Here is an 11910-nt window from a genome sequence, read left to right on the forward strand (position 1 = left end):
AGAATGAATCTTATACTTTTAGAAAGTTTTTTTCTTTTACGTCTCCCTGAATAGCTTAAATGCTGGCATTCACAATGGGAACCATTAGTGCTGTTTCCTCAAAGTCACTTTGACTTTAAAAAGAGGGGTGTAGAATTGACTGTTCATTGCTGAGGGGCTCTGCCAGTGCACAAATGGCAGAATATAACGGGTTGTCCCTGTTAAATCATCTCAACCCACTTGTGCTACAAGCTACTGACTACTCTTTTTTCCCCCCCAGTTTGTCTGCTCTGTGTGCAGGAGTTTTTAGACTGACACTGCAGTTGGCCGCAGCTCAGTATAAGAAAATAGGCTAGAAAAAGGCAGTATTACTAGTCAGAAACCAAAGAACTGGAAATAGATGGTTATCCTCAGTTTGAACAGGGGTTTGGATCAGACGGCCACCTGAAGTCTTTGCCAGATTTACATATTCTATAATTCTTAAATTTACATATTCTGAAATTTGCATATTCTATGATTTCTGAAATGGAAAGGGAACAATGTGAGATGCTCACACAGTAGCTTGAAATGAAAGGAGTATTTTTTTTTTTCAGTTGGTTTACAGGTACTGAAATATAGCTCTACTGAATAAAAAAAAAGCCTGAAAACGTTTGTTGTTGATAATAGTAAAATGACTTTTTTTTCTTTTACATTTTATGTAGGCTGTTTCTATCAGAACAAAGTTAATATGATCACTGGTAGCTCATTTCCTTTAGCCTATCTCACCGAACAATTTAGACTGTTTTGTTTCAGAACTGGCATCAACAGGCTTCAGATCATGAGAATACTTTCTGGGTTTTATGTTTTTACACTTCTGCTGATTTCAAGAATGAATTGAAATGAATCAGGTCTCATAGACTCTGAGGAGTCCTCTCCCATGCGTTCTTGTTTCCTGCAGACATGAAACTACAAAGCATTACTAGAGTCAGGTAGCCAAGTATGACTTCACTTCTTCAGAGAAATGGATCATGAATTTGAGGGGTATATACCTGAAACTGGTTGTCTGCCACGTGTAGATATTTTGGAAGCAAGAAAGAAGAATAAAATTCCATGGAAAACCTGTGGTAGGGATTTGGTTCCTTAAACCTTATAGGAAAGGCTACGTCAGCTGGTGGCCTGCAACAGGATGTACCAGGTTGGAAGGCTTCTCCACAAGATGACATTTTAAATCCCAGCTCCTTTACTTGTGAAGTTTTGTGTATGGAATTTGGGATTGAAATTACCATCTATTTGGATGGGCTAAAACTTGCGATATTTTTTGTGATGGGAAGATGATGACTGCAGCTGGCAGGAATGGGCTAACACTGCTGAGTGGTCCGTTTAGGAGGTGACTGGGAATGTTTTCATTGGCTTTAAACAGTGCTGATATTTACCAGCAGATATTTACACATAAGGTTTCTGTGAAAACCTGGGACTATTTTTGCATTTCCATGTTGATCACACTTGGCTTCCAAATCAGAGGCTTGTCGTATAGCTCAGTGAAGTCACTTATTGTACCAGTCCTGCTATGGCCCTACCTTGCCTCACCACGCAGTTGCAGTTCAGTTAAATTAATTTTGATAATTAATGAGTCAGTGCAGAAGATAACATGATAAGTGACGTGATAGTAGCTCAGATCTAGCTGATGTCATGTTCTGCTGTGAAGAAAGGCTTAGCAGTTGAAAAACTCACCACTTATGCATCCATATAGACAAACCCTTCATTTTCTTTAAGGAGTCTAGTAAATTAATAGAAGATATGAAGGACTGTATTTTACTGCTTATAAATAAAATTAAGCACTACTGAGATAGTTTTGGTTAAATCTAGGTCTCCAGACAAAGTAGGTGGCCTGTCATGAACCATTTGGGAATGTACAGGAAGTTTTTTAAACAGAAGAAAAGGCTTTAGAATCACTTGTATTCATAAAGCAGAATAATCCCTTGGCTTTATTGCCAAGTAACTTTGATGTGGAATTAAACCAAATTTGCATTTTAATACCTAATTCTCTATATTTCCTCTTTGGAGTAATCCTCTGTTTTGGAGAAAAACATTTTGAAGCATACTTTGGTAGATTGTAATAGTGTTCCTCTATTGAGAGATGGAATCAATACGGTACAGAAAAGTTCATGCACAGGTTTTAAGGAAGATGATGCTCGGAGAGACATGGCATTTAATTACCCTGACTCTAAGTATTCTTAATCCTGATGCTCCCCAGTAGAATGACACAGTTGTTGTGTGATCAGAAGGAAGCCACTTAGCATCTGCGTTTCCACTGCACTGTTAATGATTTACAGGGTTGCTGTAGGAGCAAAAGCAATGGAGGTCACTTGTGGTGTTTGCTGTGGTTTCACCACACCTGAGGAGGAGGAGGCTGGTGCAATTCCAGGCTGGGAACCTCTATGGCCCCAAGGGAGAGGACTGTTTTGTATCATGATGATGAACTTCTGCCACCGCTCAACTGAGAAAGTTAGTGCCTTTCCTGGACTGAGGGCACTCTGTATTTTCTTTATTGGCAATTTTGATCTGTTGCATGACTCTCTGCAAATCTTTTCAGCTATGTGTCCCTGTTTCTTCTTTCCCAAGTATAAAATGATGTTATTACTGGCTTCCTAAATGGCTATGTGATCCAGAAATATGAGGCACTATTTGTAAACAAAATTGCTTACGGTCATGTATGTCAATAATGTGATTTTTTCCTAAGGTTTTCTAACTTGTGTTCCACCATTATATATTTCCAGTGCTTGTAGCGGTATCCAAAGCAAGCAGCAACTTGAAGTTGACCACATTTGTCAAATGATGTAATTTTTGCTTAATATATAAGGCATCCTAAAAGCCATGCTAAAATATAAGATGTAATCCTAACAGTTCTTGTATTTCCTCTGTATTTATCCACCCATGTGTCAACTAAGAATGCTTCAAGCCTAGTAGGTGGCATTCCGTCCCATGGAAACTATATATTTTTATTCCTTAGCGTGAGGTCTTACTGAGGGTAGAATCTGGACCAACAGATTTGTCACTATTAATGGACTGTAAAATAAACTTCAGTGCTTTGGTTCTGCCAAATATCCACTAAGCGTGCAGGAATCAATACCTTATTTTTATATTTATAGAAAGCTCTTTAAATCTTTAAGAACATGAACAACAGATTGAGGGAAGGATTGGAAAATGACATGGACATTGAGAAAATTTAGAGGTAAAATAGTGCTAGTGATTAGGTGCTCTGAAATATCGAAAGTCCGGGTGTAATTCTTCAGGAGTGCTTGATGTGGCAGCTCCTGTGCTTTTCCCTGGAGCATTAGCGACAGCCAGGCTGTTTCTGACAGCGATGTGGATAGGAGGGATCAAGAACCTGACCCAGACCAGCAATTCCCAATTTATTAGACTCTTCCCTGAAGCTGAAGTTAGAATTTTAAATCTCTTTTCAGCTCTATTATCGGGTAGCCAAGACAAGGAATATTCAAGGGCATAAGACAAAATATATTATTTCTACTTTATTTCTATTTAACCTTCACAATGCAAAGTGATTTCTTTTTTTCCTGTTGGAGTCAAGTAGTTGTACCTTCTGAAGAGAATTAAAATGGGAAATATCTTTGAGCAAGAATTACAGAGGTGTGTAATAATCGCCTGGCATTTCCATACTCTCTGAAAGCAGTTTGAAGCTTTAAAGGGGGCATATTGTTCAATTCATCATCTTCCATGCAGCATTTTTACTTTTAGCAAGGGACATACATCACAAGGCTCAGCAAGTTTTAGAAACGGATTCTCAACGTGGACAGATGGTGTTTAAGATGCCTGATGAGAAGGCTGACTTCCTCAGAGTGAGACAATGTCAGAAGAGGAGACAGCTTCTTCGGTTGTTGTCTCATTTTGCAAAGTGACCAGTGTTGGAAGTGTAGCACATTCAGCCGCTGCAGCTCTGAGCACAGCAAAAATTCTTCAGCAGACTGGAGGCAGCTCGGATGTGAAGCACACAACAGTTATCCATGCACGTGGCAGCCTCCTGGAAAGAGCAGCTGAATTTTCAAACTTCATACTATGATCTTACCAAGCCTGGGGGCTCCTGAGCACCCTGTGATAGATTTGTGAAGCATCTTTTCTTCCCTACCAAGACTGGAAAAGTTATCCTAAAGGGCTCCATTGCGTGTCCCTAAACAGAGAATAATTAACGACATGATTTGCACCGTGATCAGCAAGATTTTTGTGCTTTGAAACTTGCCAAGTACTTGCAAAGAGCCTTCCAGTCTCAACTTCTGTTTTCTTTTTATTAAAGTAGAAAATCATTTTCAATCAGCATGCATATAAGTCGAGAGTGCCAAGTTTGTGCAGTTACAGTAGCTTCGCAAACAGCAATCCACCCCGGGCAGCTGTTAGATGCGTTGTACACAAAATAAGACAGCCTGCAGCGTAGCACTTTTATTTTAACATTGGAACTGGAGCTGGGAGAAACAAAGCTTTTATTCCGGTACAATAGCAAGCAGAAAGGGAAATTATTTAATCGCAATTTCATACCGCAGAAGTCTGTGGTATGTTCAGGAGCATACACAACTCCTAGGCATTGCTTAGCATCCTTCTATACCAAGTATTAAGCACACAGGAAACAGAAAGACCTTAAGAAATCTTTCCATAGGATTTTAACATCTGTCTATGTGCTTCTTCAATATCTCGGTATCATTTTTTCCAAGAATGGTTTGAATATTGTATATGCTTGAATACTGAGTAGGATTCAACGATGAGGAAACTGAAGGCAAAAGTTATGCTTCTCGCTCTTTATATTTCATGGGAATTTTATGTTTTCCTTAATATCTTGGCTGAGAAAAACCCTAACAGTTGAAGATCTTTATTTTATCTGTTTTACATGGTCTTTACACAGGTTAAATTTTAATTAAAATTTATTTTTGAACAGCCCAGTAGCACACGTGTAGCTGACAGTTCGCAACTAAAGCCTTATAAATTGTCCTTATAATTGTTCCAAGTGATAAGATGAGGTGAAATGGCCTCAGGTTGTGCCAGGGGAGGTTTAGGTTGGAAATTAGGAGAAATTTCTTTACTGAAAGGGTTGTGCAGCATTAATACAGGCTGCCCAGGGAAGCGGTTGGATCACCATCCCTGGAGGTCTTCAAGAAACGTGTGGATTTAGAACTTAGTAGCATGGTTTAGCAGTGGACTTGTCAGCACTAGGTTAAAGGTTGGACTAGACGAACTTAGAAGTCTTTTCCAACCTGAATGATTCTATGATTCTTTAGGAGGACAAGCAGTTTCTTTTTCCTTTAACTGAAGTTGCTTGTTTTGCAAGTGTCGTTAAATGTGCTTATTTTAATGAGTTAAAAACATTTAGAGAGGAATGGAATAATTTCTGCGTGTGTCTGTCTGTGATCATTATTATCAGGTACCTTTTTTTCTTTCTTCCACAGGTACATCTAATTGGCTGTTAAATGGTTAATGAAATCAGGGTTAACATCATGCGATGTCCTTAAAGCCAATGAAGAACCACTCATTTTCTGCCCCTGAAAGGAAGATGAACCATTACGATAAACTTCAAGGTCTTTCATACAAGCATGAGCAATTAACATCAGTTGTTCAAGATCACACCTGCTTATGATCATGCTGGTATTATTTTTTCACTGATGAAAGTAGAGAATTAAGTAGTTGTTTTCTTTTTTTTTTTCTTGCAAACTGTTTTATTCAATTATTACTTCCTCTCAAATTTGAGGGGGCATTTGGGCTACAGGACATGCCACCAAGCCTTGAAAAACCATTTAGGAGGGAAAAGTTGCAACTTTTAATACCATGCAGTAATATGCACTCGCTCTTTTTATTTATTTATTTATTTATTTATTTTTGCTCTATTTATTTATTTATTATTTTTCCCTCCTAGGAAGCCATTATTTTTTTGTAAAATTTTCTTTCACCTTCACTTGCCTAGTTTTAATGATCAATTGGCTGGCTTTAGTGCACTACATTTCTTAAGCATGGAAAACTTAGAGCTGGAATAATTTGAAATTAATCAAAAGATTACCCAAAATTGATCTCATTTGTGACAACTAAAGGACAGCATGGTTGTACTTCTGCTCTGCCTTTGATTTAATGTTAGCATACTGAGACACTGAATTTGCGTGAATGCATGTAATCCATGTCAGCAGGTTTGGATTGTGACTTCTGCTGGTACACTACACTTTTTTCCCTCTTGTTTGAAAATCAAACAGTTTTTGAAACTGAAGTGTTGTTTTGGAAGACATTTATCCCCTTGATCAGAAATATTCAAGCTCTTTCTTGTGTGAGTCTCTTGGACTAATCCTTTGTGATAAAATTTATAATTTTTAGATGCACCTTTGTTCCTTATGTGTGTGCTGACAAGGAATTAGATATTCATCACCAGCAAATAAAACTGAGAGGAATGAATGGGGTTTCCAAGGAGCTGCCTCTTCAAGGTGTTGCGTCTTCAGGCTGAGGTACAAAGACCAGCTTTTTATAATGCAGATCACAATATAGCTCCTAATTTTCCATCCGAGATGCTTAAATGCTTCCTGCTGTCTTAGTCATTAATAAAATAAATTAACTTTACCTATAAATAAATTTAAAAGTTTAAATCTTAATGAGGTCATAGAGATGGAAATAAAGGAGTTATATGTATCCATAAACCTGGGGGCTGTTGTGCACTTACAGCAATACAGGCTTTCATGCTCCAAAAAGTAAGAATCATCTTCTTTCTCTGAGAGTTGAAGTTCAGGACTAGAACTGTCCACCCAAATCATGATGGCATGCTTGTGTATGACCTCTTCCAAATTTCTTCCTAGTCTATGTGTGAGTGTCCAGGCTAATCCTTGGTTACAAACTGCTTTTGAGTTGTTTGAGGGATCCCCCAAAGTTCCATGCATTGCTGTCAGGACCTTAGCCAGGCTGAAATAACGTGAACATTTTTCCTTTTCGGGTTTTCTAGAAAAATTAATCTTTGACCTTTCTTGGCCCAGTTCATTTTAGTAAAGGATCTGCACACTGAGCTATGAATTTCATTTTGAAATGAAAAAGAAAAAATAAAAGAGTGGCAGCAATGATTCCTGTTGAAAAACAAAAGCACCCTACTTGTGGCTGCTCCTTTGGATTTATTCCTCCAAGGAGCAAATAATTCCATGTGGATGCCATTGCAGCTTCATTTTTGTTTTAAGAGAAGACACAGGATTTTGCTACAGAGATGATACTTTGACAATAGACAGTAAATGAGATCTTGATCCCATCTGAAAAGTGACAACCTTTTCTCTTCTGCCAAAGCTTGACTCCCTTCTATTTGTAGAATAAATGTGTCATGGGGCAGCGGTGCAGCTGTTAGTTATTTGGGTGATGTTGAAATTTCAGGGGTGGTCAAGAAATGGAGAAAAAAATTGGGAATGAGAGTCCAGAGGCATTGTGCTCGAGAGATAACTGTAAGAGATGGATTTATTTTGGAAGATGGTGTCTCGCTTTGGAAATGAACCCGTCCACCTGAAGAAAATGTTCCTTCTAAAAATAATAGACCTAGTGTGTATTTTGAATTTACCTTCCTCCAAAATGACAAAGCAGCCCGTGGAAAGCAATGTTTCTGTTTCCGTTGAATTGCTTCTCTGTAGTGTTTTTTTCCATCTGCTCAGAGCTGGAGGAGACTCCTGCTACCATGTCCCTTCTCACAGGTGTTCCTCAGCGTAGGAAGGTTTCATTTTAAAAGGCAAATCCCTCCAAACAACCCTCCCCCAGGTAAAACAGAAACTCTTTCTGTTAAATTGCCTTTCATGCGATGTCAGCCAGTGACTGCAGAGGCTAGCAGAGCCTTGCCTTTTCTCCTCTGTTATGCTGTGGAATTGTGAAAGTTTAAACATTTGCATGTCTTTGGTGTAATTAGAAAGTGATGGGACAATGTCTTCTCCCTCCGCTGGACCTCTCCTCCTGCCAGCTGCCGGTGAGCCTCCCTGCATGGCTCAGCCAAACCCCAGACAGGGAGAAGGGGCAAAAAATGTATGAATCCTATTAATTACCATATGTAGAAAGGAAAGCTTACTGCTCTGTGCTCAGTCCCAAGGACACACTGGGAATCTCCACCGGTCTGAATCAGACACAGTTCATCTGGTTCGAGTGCTTAGTGCCAGGGATTAAAGAATGTGAGCTGAGCCGGGGTGGCTGAACGTGCATGTGAAGCTCAGAGCTGGGTGGATTAGGGGCAATTGGATCAGTATGACCAGGCCACTGAGATGGAACAGTGGTCCAGATGGCAGGGTCTTACAGTGAAAAAGAAGGGATGAAAATATTTCTAGCAACATCAGCTGGGTGTTTTGTCTTGGAAGAGAATCTCCGAGGGGCTGAAAGTGGAGATAGAGCCCTTTGTGATGAGGACATAAGGGTCTGAATGCATCTTTATCCATTACTTTTAATAAAGTGGTTTGAGAGAGATTCAGGAAGTAGGAGAAGACACATAATGCATGAATAGATATGACAATGATATAATTTTTCTTTTTCCTTTTTTTTTTTTTTTCTTTCTGGAGGCTACCATAAATTTCATGCCAGAGGAAGGGACCAGGGAGAACGATGTAATGCTGCACAGTGAGATGAACAAACAAAAACTGCGACGGTGGCAGCTTCTCAACCCCATTTTGTATCTGTAATGTGTTTATGATCCAGCTTTGCTCAGGGAAATGCAGGGATCAATTCCACTTTTTTTTTTTTGTGCTCCATTGTTCTTTGATTTTCCTGCACCAACACAGGAATGTCATTCTTCAGCTTTGTGAAGTAGAAATTACTTTCTTCCTCACAGAGCACTGTTAAACCCAGAGATGGGAATTATGCAGTATAGGATCTATCCCATTCTTTAGCAAATGTAATTTAAAAATCTAATCAACTGTTGACCTGGTTTGTTCACATTAAGCTTTGACAAACCATTTTGTAGGCTAAATGCAATGCTGTTGAGAGATCACGAATGTGCTGAAGGTTGTTGAATTGAGGTTTGGATCTCTGATACAAACGTTGCACTAAAATTAATGTTTGGCTGAGATGCAGGCTCAGACAGGGTTTTTGAGGATGAATTTTGTAGCGCTCAGGTTTTGAGAAATGTGAGAGAGTTCCTTTTATTTTTTTTTCTGTTATTTTTCTCCAGTCAGCCCCTTGGGTGAGTTGCTTTGATGAAACTTGGCAGATACATAAAACTTGCAGAGATCTCTTTCCTGATATTCTTTGTCACAGGGCATTGTCACAGTGTCAGTAAAGAACAGAGCTTGTAGAGGCTACAAATACGGAAAGGGGTTGTGTGTTTCTTTTTCTTTTCTTATTTTTTTAATACAAAACTGTAAACAATAAAAAAGGGTGTACCTGTCAGCAGAAAAATATGCATAAACTGTAAGTTTTACTATTATTTATTTTTGTCCTGTACTTAAAAAATTCCTTGTTCATGTGGTTTCTTTTGTCTTGATAAGGCAATGAGAAATAATACCTTTCCAGTGACTCTGGTAACCTCGCACAGCTGATTTTTGAGAACTTTGTTTTCTAAAGCTAAATTGCTTGTCACTGTAGCATTAACGTAAAGAGATTATAAGCTCCTTCTGTTTCTGTCTCCTTTGTTCACTTGGGAACGTAAGCCCCAGGTTCCCTGCAGCCTGTTACCAAACACAGCAGTGTATGTTTTCAGGATGCAGAATTTCTCCATGTTAAAATACAGCAGTACAGTGGAGCGGGAAGAGGTGAGATGTATCAAGAACTCTGTTCTCCCCTCTGTTACCAACATGCATGGACAAGGATTCTTGCTTTCATTGTTGATGTGTTTCAACAGACCAATTTGATCTGGGCTGTCGTGAAGGCTGGGCTCAATTCCTCCCCGAGATAACGCGGTTATGAGGAACTTCAAAATCTGTAAGTCCTAGAGAGGGAACGCCTCAGCTTTATGAGTGCTTGTTGGACGTTACAGGACCCCAAATCCCCCGAAATGCCACTATTAATTGTAGTATGCATTGGATCTGAGTGAGAAGGGGATTGTGGAGGATCTGGGCTGCTGCAGGCCTTGAAAACTGAAACACAACCTCCTGCCCAGTAGAGTGCAGTATGTCGCCTTCAAATGCATTGTGCTCTACTTCCTCCTTAAATATTTTGTTCCAGCCTATGCTGTTGTTAAACTCAGGGTTCAGATTTGTCTCTGCTGTTTTACTGGGTAAATTCTCATTTACTGGATAAAACTTCTAATTCCACCTCCTTACGGACAGAGATGGAGTTCACGCAGCAAAGTCGTGCTGGAGACTAAACACAACAACACGAGCACAGCCCTGTGGCCTTTGAGTTGCAAAGTACTGTGGTGGGTATGCATGGATCTAGATGTCAAATTAATTATCTGAGGTTTAATTAGCTGTAATTGAAGTGACCTATAATTTCATATTACTTGACAGGTGTGTACTAACAGATGCCCTTTCCCTGTCTACTTCTGACTTCCTTTAAAAAGGTGGTGTTGCTAATAAGAGATCTATGGAAATGGCAGAAAATTTGCAGTTATTTCCGCATCTATTTCCCTTTATGAAGAACATGAGCCCATCTGACTTTGAGAACACCCTAGCAGACCAGGTTCTGGTCCTCCTGCTTAGAGATGCATCTAATTAGTGCTAATGAATGAGTTGACCTGTGGTGAATTCTTACTTATGAATAGCCTTCAGTTCTGCTTCATAGTGACAAGCCACCCATATGAGTTGTGCACCTGATTCCTCCTCCTCATAACAAAATTGCCTATTCTCAATGCAGAATAATAACCTTTACTAACAGTAATATTATTTCCCTATGCTTAATCATGCAGTCCTCGCAGGGCTGCTGCAAGCACCCAGCTGTATTAAAAGTACATCTACACAGCACGTGTGTGTGTGGACTGTTCTTTAAAATAGTTTATCTAACCAAAACAAAATAACTTCTTGCTGCTCAGATTTAGGAAGTGTTCAAACACAGTTAAGGAACGGATTTTCTTCATTGCTTTGTCCCATCATTCTTCCTGCCTTCTGCTGAGCAAGTGTGTAATGGCAGCACCTGAGTCTCATCTGTTTAATTTGCTGTGAGGATATCACCAGGGCAGTCGCACCAAGAGCCTCTTCTGGGAGCTGGGCAGCAATCTGATGTATTTGTTAATAGAGTCACACTGACAGTATCCTCTATGATATAAATGATTGGAGAAGTAGCAGTGTTCTCAGTGAGGGCTAGCAGGTAATCGTGCAATAAATTAAAAAATAAAAAGAGGGAAATAGTTGCCTAAAGCATAATAAACTAAGGTGATGCACAAAACACTAAGATCCAAGGGCTTCCACAGCTGTAACCATTCAAAAGACATTTACCAAATTACAGAAACTAAACGGGATTTGGCTGAATTGGCAACGAGGTAGGAGACCTCTATGAAAAGCCCAGGTGCTGCAGATGCTTTGTTTCAGTAGGTGCTGTTCATTCTTTTGATGGGTATTTTAATCAGTGCTCCAGGAGGAACTGGAATTGAGGGTATCTTTTTTTTCTTTTTTCTTCTCTGTAGCTTGGTGTTTCTGCCTCCCTATTGTTTTGGAGGTAACGTTTGTTCAGATTTCTAAAACGTGAGAATGTAGATCAGTTAGAGCCTGTTTCTTTCCTTTGCCCCTTGGAGATGCTGGTGTCTGAAGGGGTTTGTTGAGCCAGGTGATCTCCATCCTTGAGAGCAGGCTGTGAAGTTCTGTTGGTGTTTTGAAAGTGTTATTGGGCTGGAAAGAGATCCTTGATATTTATGCTAGAAAAGTTTGTGGTATTTTAGGAAATAAGTATATTGATATCTCTTTTGATGTCTATGTGATGGGTCCCTGTTCCTCTTTTAGGATCCACTATAACAAAAGCGACTGATAATAGTGACACACAATTTGAGATTTCCCCTCAATTTCAGCGTTGTTTACAATCTTAAGGTTTGTTGTTTAC

The 11910-nt window shown here is 39.4% G+C and overlaps 1 long non-coding RNA gene across 1 annotated transcript in view; it reads left to right on the forward strand.

Annotated features, from left to right (window-relative positions):
• LOC106046254 (uncharacterized) overlaps window positions 1–11898 on the forward strand; it is a 237577-nt gene extending 225679 nt beyond the window's left edge. Inside the window, exon 50 of the long non-coding RNA XR_010826660.1 lies at window positions 5409–11898. This is a non-coding gene — a long non-coding RNA (uncharacterized lncRNA). The remainder of the gene's footprint in view (window positions 1–5408) is intronic.
• The last annotated feature ends 12 nt before the right edge of the window (window positions 11899–11910 follow it).

The sequence above is a fragment of the Anser cygnoides genome, chromosome 26, assembly GCF_040182565.1.
Source record: "Anser cygnoides isolate HZ-2024a breed goose chromosome 26, Taihu_goose_T2T_genome, whole genome shotgun sequence".
NCBI classification, from domain to species: Eukaryota; Metazoa; Chordata; class Aves; order Anseriformes; family Anatidae; genus Anser; species Anser cygnoides.